Here is a 22789-nt window from a genome sequence, read left to right as displayed (position 1 = left end):
TAAATATGTGACTGAGAGAGGGGAGCTTAAACCCTACCCAGTACTATAGACTCTCCGCTGATCAAGCCCATGTACGAGTATGTGTAAATGATAGTCTGCGGTGGATCAAGATAGCCAAACCTCTGAAGCCCTTCAAGAAGCCAGAGTGAAAGACGTGTATGAAGTCAAAGCGGGCCAGGCATGGGGCCTTGGTCCCCATCTAGTGTGTTTCCTGTAATAGCAAGACGTCCACCCCTAAGCTTTGCGCATGTCTAAGGACAGCTCCGTGTTTAATCTTGTCAAGAAGGTCTTTAACATTCCAAGTGACCACTTTAATTTCCCCCATTGGATTTGAATTGTTTAGATGTATTGTTATGGTGTGCAGCAAGTAAGATTACGAGGTGTGTGACACGTACACCAAGAGAAGATAATACATTGCGGGCACTTTCGAATATCAAAGTCCAAGTCCTACCCCAATACCTCAAAAAACAATGAAGTATCTGTCGGGGAATGTAAACAGTTCCCACCCCAACCGGGGTAAAAGCTGAAACAGTCCAATGGTTACCTGAGATGACCAGTTCAGGTGGGGTAGCCCATATTGGTCAGTGACAGGGTATATTGATTGAGATTACTCACCGGGGATGACCATGTGATCTGTGTTGCTGAAATGCTGGGGTTCATGAGTCAGTTGTCTAGTATCTCAGCTTGCTTGTTGCCTCGGGAGCGGGATGCAGGATGGTCTCGATCAATGCCTTTGTTTATCTTTTTTATTATTATTCTGATGGAGGCGTGGGTTGGCAGAGGAATAATCCGAGCCCCGAACTGGACTATAGGTATAGCCCATGTAAGATCGGTTTGCTTTGTCAGTGACTGGTTGTAACTTACAGTGCCCTCTCAGCTCTTATATAGACTGTAATTCCTTCCTTTGTACTTTCTGAAACTCTGCGCTTTGCATTGTATTCTCATTCTAAACATATGCAATTGGGGGCGTGGCCAAGATGGCGGAGTGAGGAGACGCTTTCGCCCGGAGCTCCCGACCCGATCCGGGCCCTGAGCCTTCTGTATAGCTTGTTCTCCCCCCCATTGGCATAAAACCGATTGGGGATGGTGCGGGAACCGGTCGGGCTGTGCTAGATCCGAAGTCCAAATCTGGAGTGGCCGGGGGCCCGTTGTCCGGACCGCGGCACGGAGCGACGCCAAGACCGGAAGCGAAGACGGATAGCGGCCTAGCCGGGGTTGGGCTGAGCTCTGTCCCCGAAGCTTGCCGAGGTCAGCGGTGGTGCAGTGGAAGGAAGTAGGGGGCACACCTGGGTGCCGTGACGGTGCTGCGAGGCCCTGAGAAGCGCCTGCTGTCCTCAGAGACGACCCGCCCTTGGTTGTCGGTCCCGTTGCAAATCGGGGCCGCGGCTGCGGCCTGGCTGAACGGACGCTCTGCAGGCCGGAAGGGTGGTGTCGCTGGAAGCGTAGGCGGACCGAGGGCCGCAGCGACGAGGATTGGAATTGGAACCGGGACCCTCCAAGGACTGATCTGGAGGCGCCTGCTCCTGGGGACGAACAGAGAGATGCCCGGAGGCTGCGCCATCACCGGAAGGGGTGCATCAACTGGCAGAGGCGTGAGGAGCCGCCATAGTCGCCATAGTTGCCATAGTTGTTGTGGTAGTGACGAAACCAGCGGACTATGGTGGTGCGTGGTGCCCTTGAGAGCTACGCCGCGGATCGTCGGCTTGCCGTGGACGACGACAGCGGTCGCTGAAGGAAAAGACAGGTGCGAGGACTTGGATTGCACGGGTCCCTGCACTTGCTCGCTGCGCAGCCGGGGGCGGACGGTGGCGGACGGTGGTGCCCGGGCCACAGAGGTCATTCTCAGACTCGGGGGGTTCGTGTGGAGCACCCCGCGGCGGAGGACTGAGTCATCATAGCGAGAAGAGGCAGGTGGGGCCAAAGCCCGGGTGTCTGGCCGGTGCGGTGCCCATACTCGGCGGAGCGGCCTTGAGGACAAGATGGCGAGCCAGAAGGGTAATAAACGGAACGACCGCACGCTCCCCGAGATGCTTGGCAGGTCTCAGACCAGGGGAGACAGAAATAAACCGTCGCCGAATGCGGCGAGTGGCTCTCACACAGCAGGAGGCGGTGAGCCCCCGGTCACCAGATCCTTCTTGGAGTCACTCTTTGGCACACTGAGAGACGATTTTCAAACGCTGAAACAGGAGGTGGCCGGGGAGGTCCGCGAAATACGAAAAGAAGTGGACGGACTAGGTGAGAGGGTGGCCACGGTGGAAAGCTCCACACAACGACAGGACAGGAAATCACGCAGCTACAACAAGAAGTGTTGCGGTTAAGGGACCAACAGATAGACCTCCAGGCCCATAATGAGGACCTGGAAAACTGCTCTCGGCGGAATAACATCAGGGTCCGGGGAGTGCCATCGATGGAAGAGGGGACGGATGTGGCGAAATACCTAAGGGAGCTTTTCAGAGACATATTGGGTGAAGCGGCGGACTTTCCAGTACGGATTGATAGAGCTCATCGAGTGGGCCCTCAGAGGCGCGCAACAGCCCCTCCTCCGGACATATTGGCCTTTCTTCCTGATTTTCCACTGAAAGAACGGATCATGGCGGAGGCCCGGAAAAAACCCTCGATGACGTTTCGAGGACACCCCGTGGCCTTATATCAGGACCTGTCTGTGATCACCCTCCAAAAGCGGAAAGCGTTCAAAATCGCGACAGACTTCTTGAAACAGCATGAAACGCCTTATTCCTGGGGTCATCCTTTCCGCCTTATTTTCAGGTGGAACTGCATCAATTGAGGTCCCTGCAGGACACGTGCGAAGTACTGGGGATCACCGCGGAGGAGGAGGTCTCAGCCACGCCACGCAGGAGATGCGCCACAGAGGACGGGTGGCGCAGGGTCTCGATGCACAGAACGTCAACGGCATCCCAGCGTCCGAGCTCGCCTACCATCAGGGCTGATATGGCGAGCGCCATCCAGGAAGCCTCCAGAGATGCCGTGATGCACGATGGTGTCGCGCTGACAGCGTAAGACTGCTCCGGGGGAGAACGACTTTGCATCACTGTTCTTGCTGGATTAGGGCCATGGAGGGTGGGGAGGGAGCAGAGGGGGGAAGGGTGTTGCTGGACGTCCACTACGATACGTTACCACGGACTTGTCCGGACAGGACAGGGCCGGGACAATTTCTCAGAGGGTGTTGGGGGTTCGGGGGTTTTGGGGGGGGGGAAGGGGTGGGGGGGAGTTGGGGCACCAAGAGGGGTGTGGGAGGAGGGGGAGTTGGGGGTTAGGCGGGTTGGGAGTTGGGTAGGGGAAGGGGTGGGTAAAGTCCGTTCAGTGTTCTTGATGATTCCACGATGCCTTGATGGGGAGCGCTGGGCAATTGAGGCCCACAGACCCTTCCTCACTGCAAAGGATCCAATGCATGTTTCATTCTGTTTTGACTCTCTATGGCGACCCTTAAGGTAGTGACCCTTAATGTTAAGGGGCATAATAACCCTGTCAAGAGGAGGGCAGTACTGTCCTTGCTAGAGAACACACAGGCTGACATTTGTCTTCTACAGGAGACCCATTTGCTTGCGCGAGACTGCCATAGATTACGATCCCGCGCATTTCCCAAGCAGTTCTTTTCTTCGTCCAACACCAAGACGGCTGGGGTGGCGATACTGGTGGCTAACTCCTTTAGGGGGGAGGTACTACACAAGTTTGCAGAGCAGAAGGGGAGACTCTTAGCGCATAGATTCAAACTAGGGGCCCTGACATTTACCATCGGGACGATTTACTGTCGGAATGAACATCAGGATAGCTTCTTTCAATCAGCATTAGTGGACATAACAGCATCCCCGGACAGGCACATAATTTTGGGTGGAGATTTGAATATGGTGGTTGACTCGGCTGTGGATAGGTCGGCCCAGCGTTCCCCACAGACAGGGGAAATGTCACAAGAAGTTAAATCCCAACTGGTGGACCTGGATCTTCATGATCTTTGGCGCCACCTGCACCCCACGGATCGAGACTACTCCTTCTACTCTCACGCACACAAAACGTACGCGAGGCTGGATCACCTCATAGTTACTGGCCCAGCCCGTGATCTGGCTACGACGTCGGAGGTGGGGGTCATCTCTCTATCTGATCACGCGCCGGTTTCGGTAGTTTCTCTCTGCCGGCTGATCGGGCCCCCCGAGGGGTCTGGCGCCTCAGAGACGCTCTTTTACATAAGAAAACAGTCGTGCAAAGGGTTACGGCGGCGATCAGGGACTTCCAAACGCATAATGACAACGCAGACACGGCGGTGGCGACGCAGTGGGCCGCACTTAAGGTGGTGGTCAGAGGGAATTCATCGCGGTCTCCTCGGCGGAGAACAGGGAACGGAGAGAGAAACGGGATGAGCTCACGCAAAAAGTTAGGGAACTGGAAGAGGTGCACCGCCGTACGGGGGCCCCTAGGATTTGGAAACAGCTGAAGGCGGCGAGGAAGCTCCTGTCATCCCTGGACATGGATAGGGCGGAATATGCAGCACTACAACTGAAACACGCTTATTACACAGGGGGGGACAGGTGTGGCCGCCTTCGTGGCGAACAAACTCAGGGTGGCCCACGAACGCCATCGGGTGAAGGAGATTGCGGCAGAAAATGACGGGCTGGTCGCGGAGGATGTTCAGATAGCCGAGGCCTTCCGTCGATTTTATGTGGAATTATACACTGGGGAGAGCCTGATGGCGCAGGAGTCGGAGGACTACCTGGACTCAGTCACCCTTCCGTCCCTAGAAACATCTCAAACGGAATATCTCGAAAGGGAGATACGGGTCGAGGAGGTAATTGCTGCCATCTCCAGGCTTAAACATGGTAAGGCCCCTGGCCCGGACGGCTACACAGCGCTCTTCTACAGGACGTTCAGCGCCACGCTGGCCCCTATACTGACTAAATTGTTTAATTCCTTCTCCGAACCAGGGGCGATCCCACCGGATCTCCTGCAGGCCACAGTTTCGGTCATACCTAAACCAGGGAAGGACCGAACCCAATGCAGCTCGTACCGTCCGATCTCCCTTTTGAACGTGGATTGAAAACTTTATACGGGAATTCTAGCGGCGCGCTTAGCGCTCCATTTGCCGGGTCTGGTGGAGTCGGACCAGGCTGGCTCTGTCCCCGAGAGGCAGACGGTGGATAACACCAAGAGGGTAGTACATATTCTGGAGAAGGCTTCCCGGATTCCTGGAGAAAGAATGCTCCTATCGTTGATGCTGAAAAGGCGTCCGACCGGGTGCACTGGCCCTATCTGGAACGGGTTATGGTGAGGATGGGCATCGGTGAAAAATTTCGCACCCTGGTTTTTAATTGCTACCGGTTCCCGTCGGCAGTGGTGCGGGTCAATGGCTGTAGCTCTCAAAGGTTTGGCATTGAACGGGGCACCAGACAGGGCTGCCCACTGTCCCCACTCCTTTTCGCTATGTACATGGAGCCCTTCGCCCAGAGAATCCGGCAGAACCCGGACGCGATTGGAGTGAGGATGGGGGGATATACACACACGGTCAGCCTCTATGCGGACGATGTGATTCTGACCTTAGAGGAACCGAGGCGTACTCTGCCTGCGTGCATTGGCGAATTGGAGGCTTTTTCACGGGTGGCTAGGTTCAAAATGAATATGGGAAAATCAACAGCACTGGACACCTCCCTGACTCCTGCAACACGACGGGAGTTGCAGGGCCTCTTCCCCATGCATTGGTCAGCCCACCAGGTCCAGTACTTGGGCATCCTGTTGGCACCTACATTGCAGGCCATGGTGACAGCCAATTATACGGCTTTGACTGGAAAGATTAAGGAGGAACTGGGGTGGTGGAGTAAGGGCTTTTTATCGTGGCTCGTGAGAGTGGCGGCGGTTAAAATGACGGTCCTCCCACAGATCTTATATCTATTCCGGGCCCTGCCGTTGCAGCCGCCTACGGGCTGGCTCCAGCAGACACAGTCGGCTCTGTCCAGTTTTATTTGGCAAGGCCGCAAGCCTAGGATGAGGAGGGTTCTCTCCACGTTGGCACCGGAATCGGGGGTACTGGGGGTCCCAGATTTGCGCAAATATTTTCAAGCGGCGCAGCTGAGATACCTAGTCGAATGGAGCCGATGGGAGTCGGACAAGCACTGGTTGTTCCAGGATCAGGCGGTGGCGGGCCGTCCCTTACAAGAGGTGCCCTTTCTGCGTAGGGCTCATCGCCCCCCGAATCTCTACGCGTCTTTTGTAACGCGGGTTCCTCTGAGGGTGTGGGATGCTACTAACAATGCACACAGCCTTACCACGTTCCCCTCTCCGTTTACACCTATTGCAGACAACCCGGACTTCACGCCGGGGATTACCCAGGGAGCTTTTGCACACTGGCGTGCCGCCGGTTGCAGGACCCTCTTCCATGTGTACGGGCCGGACGGAGTTCTCCCTTTCCAGACTCTCAAGGAGGAGTATGGTTTGGCCGAGACAGATAGGATGCGCTACTGGCAGGTGCGACACTGGGCTTTGCAGCCACAGGTGCGTGAGCTGGCATACAGGAAATTATTGCCGTATGAGAAATGGTTAGTGACGTGAGCCTCAGACACTAAGCTCATCACGGATCGTTATAAAATGTTACAGCCTCCCCCCACACACTTTCATAACCCAGGTAGGGAACGCTGGAACAGGGAGCTGGGAAGAACACTGAGCCATAAAGAGTGGGACCAGATTTCATACCGCGCCCGACACTCTGCATACCATATAGGACTAACTGAAACATTCACTAAAGTGTCTACATACTGGTATTACACTCCGGAGCGGTTGCATGAGATGGATAGACGTATTGATAATACCTGTTGGCGGGAGTGTGGGCAACCTGGTACACTGACACATGTCCTGTGGGAGTGCCCGTTGTTGAGCCTTTACTGGAAGGAGGTGCTAGATGAGATCGACATCCACTTTAAGATAGAGTTGCCCCGCCTCCCAGCATAATTCCTGTTGGACTTGCCTAACGGGCTGATGTACCCACTAAAATCACGCAGGGGTAGACAAATTGCGTTCAGAACGTTCTAATACACTGGCGGACTACCACTGTTCCATCCATCACGGTTTGGCTACATAGGTTATGGCATGTCCTGGGTATGGAGAAATTATCACTGATGATGGCCGGGGAAGTAGATCAATTCGAGGAGTTGTGGCAGCCCTTTCATGCACTACTGGCCTCCGAGTTCAGGGAACTAACCTGTCCGAGGTACCTGAGGCTCTTGAGACTGACACCAACCCTGGACTTCACCGCATAATGGCCACGGGCTGGATAGGGCTAGGGGTTAGGGGGGTGGGCTGAGCTCAGAAGGTTTAGCTAGACAAGACACTGGACGGGGGTACTGGGATGGGAGTAGGGGGGCAAGGGAGGGTGGGGGGGAGTTGGGGGGAAACTATTTCTTTAAAAGGGAGAGGGTACAGGGACTTCATTTCTACCTCAGGGTGTTATTTAATGTGATGTGGATGGAAATGGAGCTCATGCAGCCTCTACTGCATTTGCGGGACACGTAGCATTATCTTGAAGATGGGCTCCCGGGGTTACAGCACAAATGTCATTGCTTGAATGTCTTTCTTATATGTGTACTCTTTCAATAAAATACTTTTAACATAAACATATGCAATTAGCAAAAAAAAGCAGTCATCAGCGGGGCATTAATCACATTGTCCCAATACTAAGTTGGCCTTTGTAGTGTTGAAGAGGAACTAATGTCAGTAAGTTCACTCATTCACTGGTCGTCAAGCAGTGTCCCAGAAGCAGCTTCCCTTTGCCCTCCTTCTCTTTGTGTTGTTCTGGTTGCTCTATTTCAGTCACTTTGTTAAGACTCTATTGATATGCTTGTCTGGCGTGCTGCAGCGCCGTGAGGTCTTTCTAAGCACAAGACGCTCATCATTAAAAATAAATGAATAAATATAAACCTTTCTTTTTGAGTTCTCCGCACGAACAGGTCCCAACAAACAAGCATCCACTGCATACCCGACGGAAATGACAATAATGGATTAATAATGATATAAAGTAAATCCCACAAACTGACAATCTGCGGCTCTTCAGACCCAAATATACCTTGGTAGACCTCAGCTTGCTCTCCCAGGCCTCCCACTGGGAGTCGCACTGTTGTCTCCTCTGGGCTCAGAGATCTGTGGTTTCTGATGTTCGCCAGGGGCCCTACACCTTTCCAAACTTGCTCAGGCATCGCCGGGACTGACACTCCAGATTTCAGGCATCATGTACCAATTTAGTTTCACTTCCTGTTCACTCAAAGACTGAATCCTGTCCTGCCTACAGTATCAGATCACATCTCGGCAGGCTACCATCAGTGCCTCATTGCAGACCAAAAGCCTGTAGCAATCTATTGTATCTTCCCTCCCAAATTCCCAAAGTCACCAGCTGTGGTGTGAATTCCTGGGTGAATTTTAGGACCTCTGAAATCCGGCCACCCTCCACCCTCCAGAAACCCTGAAGCCTGGGGCAGTTCCAGAGCATGTAGAGTAGGGTACTGTTCTGCCGGAACCCTCTATGGCAAGGGTCATTGTCAATTCGCCCGATACAGTACAGCCGGGTCCTTGTAATGTATGCCCTGTGAGGTAATTTTAGCTGAATAAGTTTGAAACCGGCCCGTATAGCCACCTCTCTCGCTAGCAGCATGCTGCATCTAAGTCGTCATCTTCTAGTCCCAGCGACATAGGTTATATTGGAGAAACGGGCAGGGAATGCAGACTCTGTATGGGTGAACACAAATCCAATAAAAGGTTAGGCAAACGAGCTGCACCCCTGGTGAACCACTGGATTGAGGCCCAGCACACTGAGTCTGACCTTCGCTGGACCATATTTATTCAGACCTTGCTAAGGCCATTTTGCGTCTTGCCGCATACAGCGCTACTTGTTACAAGTAGCGCTATATGTGGCAAGACGCAGAATGGACTTGGCAAGGTCCGAGTAAATAATAAAACAAAAAGAGAACGAAGCGTCTATATGAGGCAGCGTATAGAAAGGACCCATTATTTCGAAAGTAGTTGACATCACTGCCTGTTGGGGTGGCACTTCATCCGATAACTGTTCGGAAATAACTATTAAGGAGGCTAACTTTTCAAAAGCAGTGTTATGAACATTTGGACACGATTTTATCAAATTAGATCCTTGAAAAAGCTCATGGGGGCGAAACATGCGTCGGCTGTTCATGACTTTCTTGTTTTACCTGCTTGCTAGCAGAATGGTCAGCTTAATTTAGCCTACTGTGCCAATATGCAGGACGTGCACTTTACTGACGAGCCCTAGGCAGTGAACCCATTTCCTACTGTGACGCTCTACATTGAACTGTGACGCCCTACATGGAATTCTATGAAATCCTTGCCTCATTTGGTTTCTAAGACCCACATTATATGGGATTATCTGCCTGCTAGCAGAATACCCTGCTCTACTTAGCCCCCTGTGCCAACATGAAAAACGCGTACTTTTATGATGAGCCCTAATATTTGAGTTCATTTTTCAGCTTAAAGAGGGGAAATCCATGATTGTCGCAGCGCATTGTTTGAATTCACCACTTATAACGCCACGCCTCCTCTTTTATGTTTTAGCTGCTATGGAAAAGTTGCGGTTGGGAAACGTGCATTGGTTCCAAATATCAATTGTTCTGTTTTCATTTTTTCAGTCATCAGAACCGATTAATTCTTGCCTTCACCCCAACAGGGGAAGACATTTGTCACCTTGCATCTCTTCCACTTGTTGACCTGCCGAATCACGGGCGGGAATTGCAAAATGCTGAGAAGTCGAGTTGGGCGTATAGACCCCCTCGCAAGGTACGACATGTGCTGGGTTTAACTCATATATGCCTTGGAGAATTTTGAGTGACTATTGTATCACATCATCATACCCGGCAATCAACCTTGGCCTGTGCATGAAGACGATAAGGTCAACATGCAAGGAGCATATTGCTACAAGATAAACCAAGGAGTGGCACTTAAATCATCATCTATCTAATGACATTTTGGAATTTACAAATACCCTGAAGAAGTTCTTGTTTGCAGAACGAAACGCATTGGCTGCGGCCTATTTAAAAAGAAGGAAAATAAAGCCATAAAGAAGACATTTCAATCACCTTGTTAAAACGGACTGGATACAAATTGAGTTGATTGAACATAAATTGGAATGTGGTGCAACTTTAATATAAGTTGACATATATGATTGACCCTGAGGGATAAGGGTGGTGCCTTTGGACAGAGGGCATTTATGAAGTTTGCACACAATATTATTTTACTTCTGTTTAAAACATCTGGTACACGTTCTGAGGTTGGTGCCTATTGTAGGCTAGTTGGTTCACTGTCCAGTCTAAGTGTTGGTGAACCGAAGTGTTGAGTGCTGCAAGCAGATACAGAAGGCAAGAGAGATTTAATAGAGTTTCAGCAGAGAAATATATCCAAAGGTGTATAATATTAGTGACCATGAAGGGACCAGATGGTGTGCTTGATGGATTAGCTGATTTGAGAAATCCGGAGTTCACCAGGTGAAAAAAGCAGGGAAGGGAGAGAGAGCAGTACATAGATAAAAAGGAGAAGAGAGGCAGTAAGTGAGGTATCAGGGTGTTCCCAATAGTGGTGATCTTAGAGGAAAGTATGACGGAATGGCAGTGGCAGATTGGGTGGTGTGCTTGATGAGTGGGTAGATTAAGTTGGATGAAGGATGTGGATGAGACTGTAGTGATCAGATGGTATTTTGAAAGTATGGGTGCTTGGCATTGGCAGCAGCTGGAAAGTGTGTGCTTAGTGCATTTATGTTGGTAGCAAGATTTTTTTGTTTCATTTGTAGGGAGGTCAATAGAATAAATATAGACTAATGTCGTGGTCTGGGGTAGGCCATCTTAATTTGCTGCAAGTGCAGGAACCTACAGATGTTTCTGTTTTCATCCTAGCATGTGCAGGTTATCAGCCCAGCTGTTTTTGTTTACTGAAAATGTCAACTGCAGATCTAAATCACTTTTTGATTGGTCAATCCCATATGGTAGGTCACATCTTTTAATCCTCTCTTTTCCCCTGTTAATTTGGTCAGTAACATCCTAACCAGTCCTGCTTCCTGCTTGGGCTGTTTCTTTATTAGCTCCACTCTATTTTAAGATCGAGGCTAGGCAGCGCTTGGGCTGTCTTTCGAGACATGTTGTGTATACTTTGTGGGCTTCCAGCCCACCCATTGCTTTTCATTTGTTTCTTTCATTGTTCTCTACACATCCTTGCTGCAAGTGGTTAATCTGTTCTATTTGTCCTTCTTTTTCATGTATTGTATCCTCCCATGGGGCACCGCCCCATTTGCTTGTAGTCTTCCACTTGTCCCATTTTGGCAACTGCAATAGGGACTGCTTTTTCCTTTGTCTATGAGCACTCTTACGGGTGCTTGATGTTTTCAGCCGCTCGGAGTTCCGTTTCAGTAAAAAGGGATGCAAATCATATTCTTATCTCGTTACATTTGCTGTGCATTTAAGGACCGAGGGCGCCTCCCCACTGCCGCTTTCAAACGCCAGAGCTGCTCCCACCGCCCTGTTAAGTGCTGTGCGCACCACCTGCCGGGATGGTACAATGGAAACTGCAGGTATGCATATTGATTTAAATATATATCACAGTGGGAAGCGGTTTTCTCAATGTTCACACCAGCACTCTGAAACTGTAATCAGACACTGTAAATGTCTCAAGTCGTGCAAGTGACAGCAGGGTCAGCTAATTCTGCGCACAGCACTGTTAATATGTGCTCAATCTGAATAGTGTTTTACGTGAAAGCGTGATACTACTCAAACTTGGCTCCGTAATAGTAGCTGCTGTACATGCTGCAGCGGGCTGTGTTGATTCACCTTTGTGTTCAATCCAGGTAAGGGTCCACGGTGTAGACAGAGCCCACTGGGTTGACATCATTTCCTTTAATGTCCGAGACCTGTCCTAGAACAGCTGTGCAAACTGGTCAGAGTAAACCCTTTTTTTACTTGACTCTCAAGGTAGCGAGGGCGAGTAGTCCCAGAATTCTCAGCTTTGTAATGTTGGCTGCTTGAACTCAGAGCTCAGCAGTAAACCTACAGACTCAAAAGAATGAATGACCAGCACACTGCTTATCCTGTCAAGAAAATGTACTTCACTCACTCAGTTGCACCCAATACTACATTAATCCAAAGCAGGTCAATACCTCTGCCTTGTAAGTTGTCGGGTGCTGCGCTCACTCATGTCTATCCCTGCCCTCCCTGGTATGATTTATTTTTCTTCTGGTTCTGATCCCTCATCCCATCCAGGGGCATTTAGGATTGGCATGGATATAGTACATGTGAATGAATGAATGAATGAATGAATGAATACACACTTGTATAGCGCATGGCTACCCCAGGGCATCCCAACACTTCCTGTGACACCATTCAATCACCACTGATCACGGAACGAGGAAGGTCTTCAGCTGCTTCCTGAATCTAAGATGGTCAGATTCAAGGCGGATGAAATCTGGGAGCTGATTCCAAGAATTGGCTGCATTATAAGAGAACAGCCGGCCTCCAGACCGACCCGTTTGATCCTAGGGACTGCAAGCAGTTGCTTATTACTAGACCTTAAGGTCCTCTTGGTGCAATAAGGTTGTACCATGGACTGAATCAAGGAGGGACCATTACCAGAGATAGACTAGTGGACAATGCACATGACCTTAAACCTGATTCTTTCTTGAACAGGGAGCCAGTGCAGCCAACCAAGCGCCCACTTAACAGAATTACGTTTAGGGATGTTCAACAAAAGACGGGCCGCGCAATTCTGGGACATCTGTAATCTCTTAATAATTCCCTGTGGCCCACCAAAATAGACTGCGTTCGCGGAGTCCAGCTGAGACATGATGAGGGTCTGAACCAACAACCGTCTGGCATCAAATGGGCGCAAGGAAAGGATCTTACGTATCCACGTAAGAAGACCATAACAGGTCCCCGCCACTTTAAATGCGGGCGAAGAGAGGTTCAAGTTGCAATACAACCAGACACCCAAACTCTTCATTTGTTTCTTCGGAGCCGGCGGAGAACCAAGACAACTGGGCCACATAAGATCTAAATTGTTGGGGGATGCATGGCCCAGGATCATGATTTCTGTCTTGGCCCCATTTAACTTGAGAAAGGACAGCTCCATCCATTCAGATACCTTAGCAAGGCAGGCAGCTAAGCCCGGCTCAGATTTATCTTGCTGACTAAGAGACACCACTAATTGGGTGTCATCAGCATAGGTCACAATGTGTATTCCCCAAGGGAGTACCACCCCCGCCAAAGGCCTCATATAGATGTTCAACATGGTAGGGCTCAGTGACGACCCCTGGGTAACTCCATACGGCAAAGGTCTTTGCTGCAAGAGGGCTCCTTCTTTAAAGACGGCAAAAGATCTATCTGTCAAGAAGGAATGTAGCCATTTAAGGCAGTGCCTGTGACTCCCACCTTTGGATCAAGATATGATGGTTCACGGTGTCGAAGGCTGCGCTGAGATCTAATAAAATAATAGCAGCGCACCCTCCATCATCCATGACCTTTCTGGATTCTTCCACCACAGCAAGGAGGGCCGTCTCCATGCCCTGATGATGCCTGAATCCGGTCTGAGTCGGGTGGAGGTAGTCATTTTCCTCAAGATGAGCTGCCAATACGGAATTCACATATTTTTCTGTTAGTTTGCTAATTCCTGGCAGTAAAGAAATGGGGCGATAGTTGGCCCAGTCCTTCGGATCCAAATTTCTTTTTTTTAAGAGGGCCCTGACTCTAGCCTGTTTCCAAAGACAGGGCACCTGGCCCGTTCAAAGCGAGGCATTTATTACATCCTGCAAAACTGGGCACACTATCTCTGGGACCAAATTCAGAGTGGCCGGTGGGGCAGGGCCTGCAGGCGATCCTGATTTCAGACACTTCAAAAGATCCTGCAGTACAGGCAGGGAAAGTAGAGGGGACTCATCCAGAATAGCCTGTTGTGGCAGCAGTTAAATATTTGTATCTAGGATCCTTTGGTGAAAACTAGAATAGATGTTGTGAACTTTGATGGAAAAAAAAGTTAGCTAACTCCTCACAACGCTTTAAAGCATTATCACCATCAACAGGGAAACTAGGGGTGGGGGAGAAGAGATTTTATAATTTTAAACATTTCCCGAGGGAAATTAGATGCTGAGAAGATTTTTCCGTGATAATAGCTGGCTTGGGCAGCTTTTATTTCCTTTTTATAGACCTTAATTGCCTCTCTATATTTGCCCTTACGTATTGCTGTAAAGTCCTTCCTCCATGTCCTTTTGAGTTGTTTACAAGATTTCTTAAGCTGTCCCAGAGTATGAGTATACCAAGCTTTCTTATTTGGGCCTACACAGTGACAAAGCTCTTTCTTTGGGAGAATTATGTCACGCGAAGACTCCAGCCAATTGTTAAAATTCTCATTCGTCTAAGTTGGGTCAGAATGAGGAATGGGAGTGGACTCTATAAGACTGTTTGCCCATCTTTCCACTGGAAGTTTAGACCATATACGGCCGAATTTTTTAGTTCTAACCGACGGTTGTAAGGACTCTTGGGGGGTCCAGATAAAAGCTAAAAGGAAGTGATCAGACCAAGGAATCTCAATGACTCAACCCAAGCGATGTCTGTGAGATTTGTCAATAAGGGATCAAGCAAATGTCCCAGATTATGAGTAGGGCCAGTCACTATTTGCTTGAATTGAAATGTTTCTAGGCATTCAATAAGGTCATTCATGAGGGAGTAATCGAGATCCTCAAAGTGTGAATTCAAATCACCCAAGATAGAAAAATTGGACGACAGACTCGCCTCACTGGCAGCTACCTCTGGGAGGTATTCACAGAAATTACCCAGTGCTCCTGGTGGGCAATATATAAGAATCCCGGAAAAAGTACAGGTTGGAGGTCAACTTATGCCAAACGAAAGGCTTTTACAATCAGATATGTGGCAGTTGGTGGCTCTACATCTATAGATGTCTTTACAAATATTAGCAGTCCCCCCCCCCCACAAATGGCACGATCTTGCCTAAAAATTGCGTAGTTTGGGGGGAGAGCTTACACTATATCCGCATAAGAATCCTTATTCGTCCATGTTTCCGTGAGAAAGAGTACATCAGAACTCCTCTCCTCAAGAAGAAGGTGAATTTGAATAGAATGTTTTTGGAGGGAGCGAAAGCTAAGTAAAATAATGGAAATAGGTTTTACTTTACCCTTACCATTAGTCAATGGGGGAGCAGCCTGGAGGGGCTTAAAATTATAGTTACATAGAGGGCAACATATATTCTTCTCCTCTAAAGACAGACTATGCACGCACTCACTCCTGCTCTCACCTTTAACTCTAAACAGCTGATCCCTATCATAGCCATACTTGTCTGAAGAGGGTCGAGCAGAGGTTCTGGCCCCTGGCCACGTCCTGGCGCGGACGGGTGCAGATGGGCTTGCCACTGGCGCACCCACTGCGCGCGTCCGCTGTGCGAAGGCGTAATCGGCAAGATTTAAAGCCGATAATGCGTGCGTGAGTGCGCGTTAGCACGCAAAACTAGAGCGCTAACTCCAATTCCCAAAACACAGAGCGGAAGTTCCCACAGAGCCTATCAACCAGCTCAGAGTGCCCCCAACAGAGTAAAGTGTAAGAAGGAAGTATTTCACACCACAGAATTAAATGCAGGTAGGAAGTATTTTCACACAATTTTTAAATACAATAACAAATTAAAAAGGAGACTCTTGCTTCTGACCAGGGTCAGAGCGGGAGAAAAGTGCAGTTCATTCACCCTCATACACAAGTGCTCTCAGTCTTAAGTGTCTTACCCCTTCACAACATGAGTCGGTCCTGTCAGGGTCCCTTTCCAGCTGTCCAGCATTCGCAGGGCACGCCTGCGCGCTTGAGAGAGCTCTGGCCCACTAGCAGGCTTTTGTGGAGCTCTTACGTCCTGGGTGCATGGCAGCGTTCAGTAGGGCACCCTCTTTGCCTTTTCTTTACAGTTTACAGTGAAGATCAGCAGTCCTAAAGCTTTGCGGTACACCTGGCCTGTTGGTGAGTGAAGGCCCTCTGGGGGCCCCACCATCTGCAATTGAGCCCACAACGTATGGCTGGCTGAACCCCAGGCGTATCTTCAGGCAGGGTGTTCGACACTTGGGTAGTTGTAGTCCCTCATGGGCTTCTTTCATGGACCGCTCAGGAATTTGGCAGATACAGCCCCACACAGTCTCTCCAGGAAGTCCGTAGATTCAGCCGCTCTTGGGTTTGTTAAGAATGTGGCATGTGCAGCCCTGCATGAGCTGGTTGGCAGCACACATTCATCACCGGACTGGGCGTCGTCATGGGCGTTGTCTTAGAGTATTATTTTCTGCATTGAGCTGTTGGGAGAGTCTGGGGGAACCGTCTGACTCCCTGTCCTGCTGGATGGATTTCCAGTAGTTGGCTTCCTCCGGCCCCATACAGCTGCAAGGGATGCGCTGGACCTTGCTTCTTCCAGGACAGCCTCGTCCTCCTGTTGGATAGTCAAAATCCCTTCTCTAACCTGACAGGCAAGCAGGCAGGCAGGCTTCTAGGCTCTTCAGAACCGGTACCAGCAATCAAATTCAAATTTCAAAGCTTTATTTGATTATTCAAAACAATCATAAAAGCATACAGTATTAAAAATACAGAATAAAATACAAAACGTGCAACACATATTTCAATAAGCTAAACAGCTCAAATGGTATCAGGTATGTCGGCCAGACAATCAGATATTTATAAAGACCAAGGTTAAAACACCAGGCTATTCCTATGAGAGACAGCTTTTAGTAAAAAGGTAGCGGTAAAGAAACAAATGTCCAACGTATCAAGTGCAAATAACAATTTCATCGCTTGGGCAGTAGTAAACACAGAATATTTCTTAAAAACAGGTTTGAGGTAGTAGAGACGAAGGTGCAAGTAAAAAGGGCAGATAAGCATAAAGTGCAATGTGCTTTGCTTTGCTTTGCCATCACAGGGGCAAGGGGTTGGACTATACATTTTCATCTGTGGAAAAGCCACCAAGTTATGGGCAATGCCTAATCTCAACCTAGTGAGAACAAACTGGTGAGATTGTTTGGTAATGGCTTTTAAGTACATAGGCATGCCCCAATCGTCCAACATGTTAGAGTGGTAAAATACGTGAGTAGACATGAGGCTACATTGGACACTACGCAGGTTAGATTTGGTCCCTAGAAAAACATTTTTAAGCTCCTTTTTTGGTACAGTGACGGTACTCAGGGGGTCATCAAAAATATCAAGATTAAAAATTTCACTGTAAGAAGATGAGACATAATTTAACCAGGGGATCTTACGGGCATTGTCCAACCGAAGACAATCTAAAATGATCTGCCTGGTAAAATCGGTATTATCCTTAGCCCAGATTGACCTCCAAGCCATAAGAGGTCTCAATCCCGTTAAGTCTGTAAGATAATCCACGCCCACCTCTCTATGGCTCAGTTCAGTGGATGCCGAGGAGGGAAGGCAAAGGAGTCTTTTAAGGAACTGGTTCTCTGTAACTTGCAGATCCCTGTAATTACAGTAGCCCCATATACCTGATCCATATAGGGCAATAGATACATATCTATGTCTATAGATATTTAACATGTCAGGGATGCGACGACTACCTAGTTTGGATGCAAAGCGGAATACTCCGGAGGAGCTTTTGCCCATCTTGGCATTCACGTTTAAAATCTCTGGTGCCCAAGTCCCTCTGTTATTAAAAGTTATGCCGAGATAACAGAATTTGTCCACTACCTCTATTCTGTGATTGTTAAAATGAAATGGTTTAGAAAGTTTCATCTGTTTCCCGCAGGCCATAATGAAGGTCTTAGAGTTATTAATTTTTAGTTTTCTCCCCTTAATAAAATCGTAAAAATAGTTCATAAGGTTTTGGAGTCCATTCGGGGTACGCGAGAGTAGAACCGTACCATCAGCATATAGCAGGACCGGCACAGGGGAACCACCAACCTGTGGGGAATCTGCCTGTACCCTCTTCAATTCGGACTCCATAGAGTTTATAAAAAGGGAGAAAAGCAACGGGGCCAACACACAGCCTTGCCTTATGCCTGATTTAACCCTGATTTTCCTGGTACATTCCCCAGCCTGGCCAAAGCGGATCTGGGCTGATAATTTATTATAGAGTCTGGCCAGGAAGTATAATATTGCTGAAGGGGCTCCCATTTCCAATAAAGTGGACCATAACAAAGTATGATCCACTAGATCAAAGGCACTTGAGAGATCAGCGAAACTGAGAAATAAAGAACCCTGTTTCGCTTTGGTGTATTTCCCGATGATAAGATCGAGATTAATACACTGCTCTGTTGTCCCAAGACCCTTACGGAAGCCATATTGAGATTCAGCTAGAATTTTATTGTCCTCTGCCCATTCCTCCAATCGCATTAGTAGGACCCTGCTCATAATCTTGAGTGAGGAATCCAGAAGGGAGATAGGGCGGTAGTTCTTAGCCTCTCCTCTATCTCCCTTCTTGTAGATCAGTAGAATTATGGATTCACTCCAGGTAGATGGTGTACTATCCCTAACTGAGGCATTAAACACCTGGGTCAGAAGCGGGCTCCAAAGTGCCAAGTTGGATTTATACAGGTCAACCGGGACCCCATCCGGTCCCGGTGCCTTCCACCCTTTACTCTGACTGATGGCAATTTCCAATTCTTGAAGAGTAATACCCAGGGATAGCTTAGGTTCATACAGGGCGGCAGAAGAGCTAGCACAGTCCTCCCTAGCCGGGTCAAAGATTTCTGTAAAATATAAAACCCAATTATCTTCGCTAACCTGAGCTGATAGTATAGGGAAGTCTTCCTTTACAAGAAAAGGGCTGTTGACCGTATTCCAAAAGAGCTTACTATCATGCAGTATTGCAGCTTTAGTCAGATCATCCCAGGCAAGCTCCCTTAGCTCATGTTTTCTACGTGTTAGGTGCTGTTTGTATGTCTGCCTGTGGTATGTAATGGTCTCCCTGTCTCTGGGTTGTTTAGAGAGTGCCCGCTTAAGTTCTTGGAGGGATTTGGTGCATGCACTATCAAACCAACCGGCATTTGCCTTCTTTGATAAGCCGTTGGTGATGGTAAGGGATCTTTTTATGATAGTACCTAATTCCTCAAAATTGGCTATAATACACTGAGAGGATGCCTCTGGATCCAAACATTTAATTATTGCTACAGACCCCGCTCCTACAATTTTGTGCTGCAGCTTCTCGGAGTTATCCACACACCATTTAATGCGGATGCCGTTCTGCCTACAGGGGGTTAAGTCTTCTACTATCGTACGCTGGATGTTAACCGGAGACCCCCAGATAGAGATCAACATGGTGATGGCATTATGATAGCGACTTCAAAAATCTACAACAGTAGGAACCGTACAAAATGGAACAATATGTACAGAAACTAATAAATGGTCAATAACAGAGGCCATATTCATTCCTACAAAAGTCTGTACTGGATTACCCTCATGGTCTGTGGCCGGGGAATGTATCAGTAGATCCAGGTTAAGCATAAAAGAGTTAAGGGAGTCACCATAAGGGGAGTGTATAAAATGTGCCCGATTTTCCCCATTATCCCCGTCATACCCGCAAATTTTAGTGAATGAGTGAGGGCAAGTACGAATATTGAAATCCTCTCCCCAGATGATATCAAGAGGTTTATGGATGCCTTTACAAATATTACTCACTGCTCAACTGCACAACTGAGGTATTTGAAGCATCGAACAAATTGTTGTAATGGTTAATCAACAGGGTTACATGACCCCTTTTGTGTTCCAGGCTTAAAATTTGCGAGTGAAAACCCACAGTCTGGTGCAATTTCACACGGACAGGGAGGTTCACAGAAAGTAAGATTACTAGCCCCCCTTTGGCCCTGCCCATATTAGACCTTTGTGCCGGGTTGTTATATGACACAAATCCATCAAAGATGATATCAGTTGTTACCCACGTCTCCTGAAAACATAAGACATCAAACTCGGAAAGGATTTAGCTCCAGCCCAAGGACGACATTTGTCGGCTTCAGCCAGCAATATTCCAGCTGGCAAATTTGAAGCCGGGGGTACAGGAGGCTGGTTCAATAGCCTCTGGTACACTAGAAAATGTCAATGATGGCATAATGGCAACGGAGGAGACCGTAGGAACAGGAGGGTGGGAAGGGACAGGGGGGTCAGCTCCCTGGGATAGTGAATGTACCGAGGTAGGGGTGAGGGGCATTACGGGGGCTGGAGTGATAGATAAACTTTTACCCATAGCTGCTACTAAACTGTTACCAGGGGGGTCAGTTCCCTGGGATAGTGAATGTACCGAGGTAGCGGTGGGGGACATTACGGGTGCAGGAGTGATGGATAAACTTTTACCCATAGCTGCTACTAAACTGTTACCAGTAGCAGGGAGGGTGGGGACTGAGACATAAGTTGGAGGTAGTCAGTCGACTCCATCTAACCCGTTAAGACAGTTAAATCGGTTAAAATCGCAGAAGGGGGTCTCCGGAGGCAACAAGACCGGTCTTGCTTCATATCCACGAAATCTGCCCCTCCGCTCAACCCTCGTCCAATTACCTCGGCCTTGATCATGATGCATATGGATAGGGGGAAAGAAGAAGGACACTGGCAGCGTCTGGGTGGTGGAATCGAGGGATCTATTAAACCCGGCACATATGTGCAAAACTGTCCTGGGGTCTCGAAAACTTACCGTGATACAGTCCCCAATTATAGACTTTCTGGTTTTACCCAGCCAAGGTACCCTTCTAACCATGATAATTTCATTATGAAGGTGGGCCGGGAGGGGTCTATTCCAGTTCAGCCATCTAATGACTTTACTTTTGAGGGATTGGAAAGTCTCGGCTTCTCCAACCTCTAGGGGAGGGACACCGGCCAAAACTACCATGAAGCGATTGGCTTCAGGGGGCAGGTCAGGCCTACGTGGTCTAGGGACAATCTTATCAGGGGGTGGGGGAGCTATATGATCGTTGGATGTGGCCCCGTTAGTAGTGGTCATTGATTGAAGTGGGCCTACTGGTAGCAAAGAAGGAATGTTAGAATTGCTGCTTTGAATCGGGGCTAGATTGCCCATAGGGGGTTGCAAAGAGGGAACAGCAGTATTCACTAGAGGGGGACCTAGATTAGTGGGGGTGATTTGGGGGTTAGAGGGATTAGAGAGAATATTAGACTTGAGGAATCTAGCTAGAATAGCAGCAGAGGTTTTCTCAATGTTAGTCAGACGAAGTTCAATGCGTTCCAGTTTGGACTCTAGGGGGAATAAAAAAGATTTAAAGTGGGCTCCCAGGGTTTCTAAAGAAAAATCCAAGCTAGGTAAAGGTTGGGATGAACCTTGTGTGGGATTAAGGGTATCATGTTGATGTTTGGCAGATTTTGATTTGCCACCCGATTTCGAGTTATATGGCCTTTTACTTTTGGTTGCAGCCCCGTCATTAACCCCATTTGATATAGTATCACAAATAACAGCGGAATCTGAGGGAATGGGCACATTAATATCAAGGACCATATCAATTTCTGGAAGAATTTCGTTAACCAATATGTCCAGATCAAGTGACGCCGGGTTGGTCTCAGTAGTTGTTAAGGATGGGCCCACCGTGGCGTTATTACTAGTCTCTGTAAGCCGGTCGGGGGTTTTAGCATTAGCCAGAGTACCAAGGGAAGATCTTTTGTAGGCAGATAGTTCCTTTGATAAACGCTTCTCGAGAACGTTTATTTCAGTGTCAATGAGGGTATTAGCTCTAATCAGAAATTTCTCAATACCTCCAGTAATAGCCGCTCCGGCTAAAGATGACTTGCTCCTGGTTTCTCGACAGGACATCTCCCCACACTAAGGATGTCGAGGAGTAGTAGAAAAAACAAGGGGGGGGGGGGGCCGGCCCAGAAACGATCAGTCACGAACGGGCACAAACGGGCCTGCTCTTGGCCCGGTCTCATCAGGCTATTGATCCTTACAACAGGGTGCATCGCTACCACTGCTCTAGCTGTTAAACCCATGACAGTCCTCTGCCTTAAATAAGGGCACACTTGGTGTGACCCTCCAGGTCACAGGCCCGGTCCAAGACCTCTCATAGTCCCTTGTTACAAGTTGCACAGTACTGAGGAGGCAGAAAATTCTCACATAATGGTTTCCTTTAGTTTGTGATAGATTTCCCCAGTAACGTACAGGTGCAAGGTGGACGCCATTGAATGGGGAACTGCCATGAGGAGCAAATTTTTCTGGTCTTCAAACCACACGCAATTTGCCATTTCATAGGGTTTTTCTCACTAATATTTACCACCAGTTTCCAGCAGGTGGTAGATATATTCATGTAGTTGGTTTTGGGGGTGTCAAGAGTAGGGGAGGGAAGGGGAATCTGGTTCTAACAGGGCAAAGCATTGTGTGTTCCCCCAGTTAGAAAAAAAGATAGCACAAGTCTTGGTTGCTACTGCTGCAGACAAAGTCTTTTGCAGCTTTTCCGTCAAATGTTTCCATCTGGAAAAATCGTGTCAGAAAAACCTAACAACTGATAATCAGCTGGAATAAAATTAACACATGAAAGTACACTTTAATTTCTTTGTGCTTCGGTTAGTTGAGGGATAGATCTAGGCATAGGGCTCGCATCACACAATAGATTATCGTGAAGCCGAGGCCAAAAATCAAAAGTCAGGATAACAGATACATGCAGTTGGCAACATCGACAGGGGAAAACGCCCGTTGTCAATGGAGGGGACATTCCCAACCCAGAAATCTACATTACAAATGAATGAATAGTATTTTATTTATAAATAGATGATTTGTGCCAGTCCATATGACTCTGGGATACTGCGTTACAACTCCACAGGGTACATGT

At 48.5% G+C, this 22789-nt stretch overlaps 1 protein-coding gene across 1 annotated transcript in view; it reads left to right on the top strand.

Moving 5' to 3' along the window:
* Nucleotides 1-22789, top strand: part of LOC147737390 (uncharacterized) — a 110540-nt gene that overhangs the window by 78610 nt on the left and 9141 nt on the right. The gene's annotated exons all lie outside the window — the stretch shown is intronic.

Source organism: Lissotriton vulgaris, chromosome 1_1 (assembly GCF_964263255.1).
Source record: "Lissotriton vulgaris chromosome 1_1, aLisVul1.2, whole genome shotgun sequence".
NCBI classification, from domain to species: domain Eukaryota; kingdom Metazoa; phylum Chordata; class Amphibia; order Caudata; family Salamandridae; genus Lissotriton; species Lissotriton vulgaris.
The sequence above is the reverse complement of the archived record's forward strand: the minus strand, read 5'-3'. Positions and strand labels throughout refer to the sequence as shown.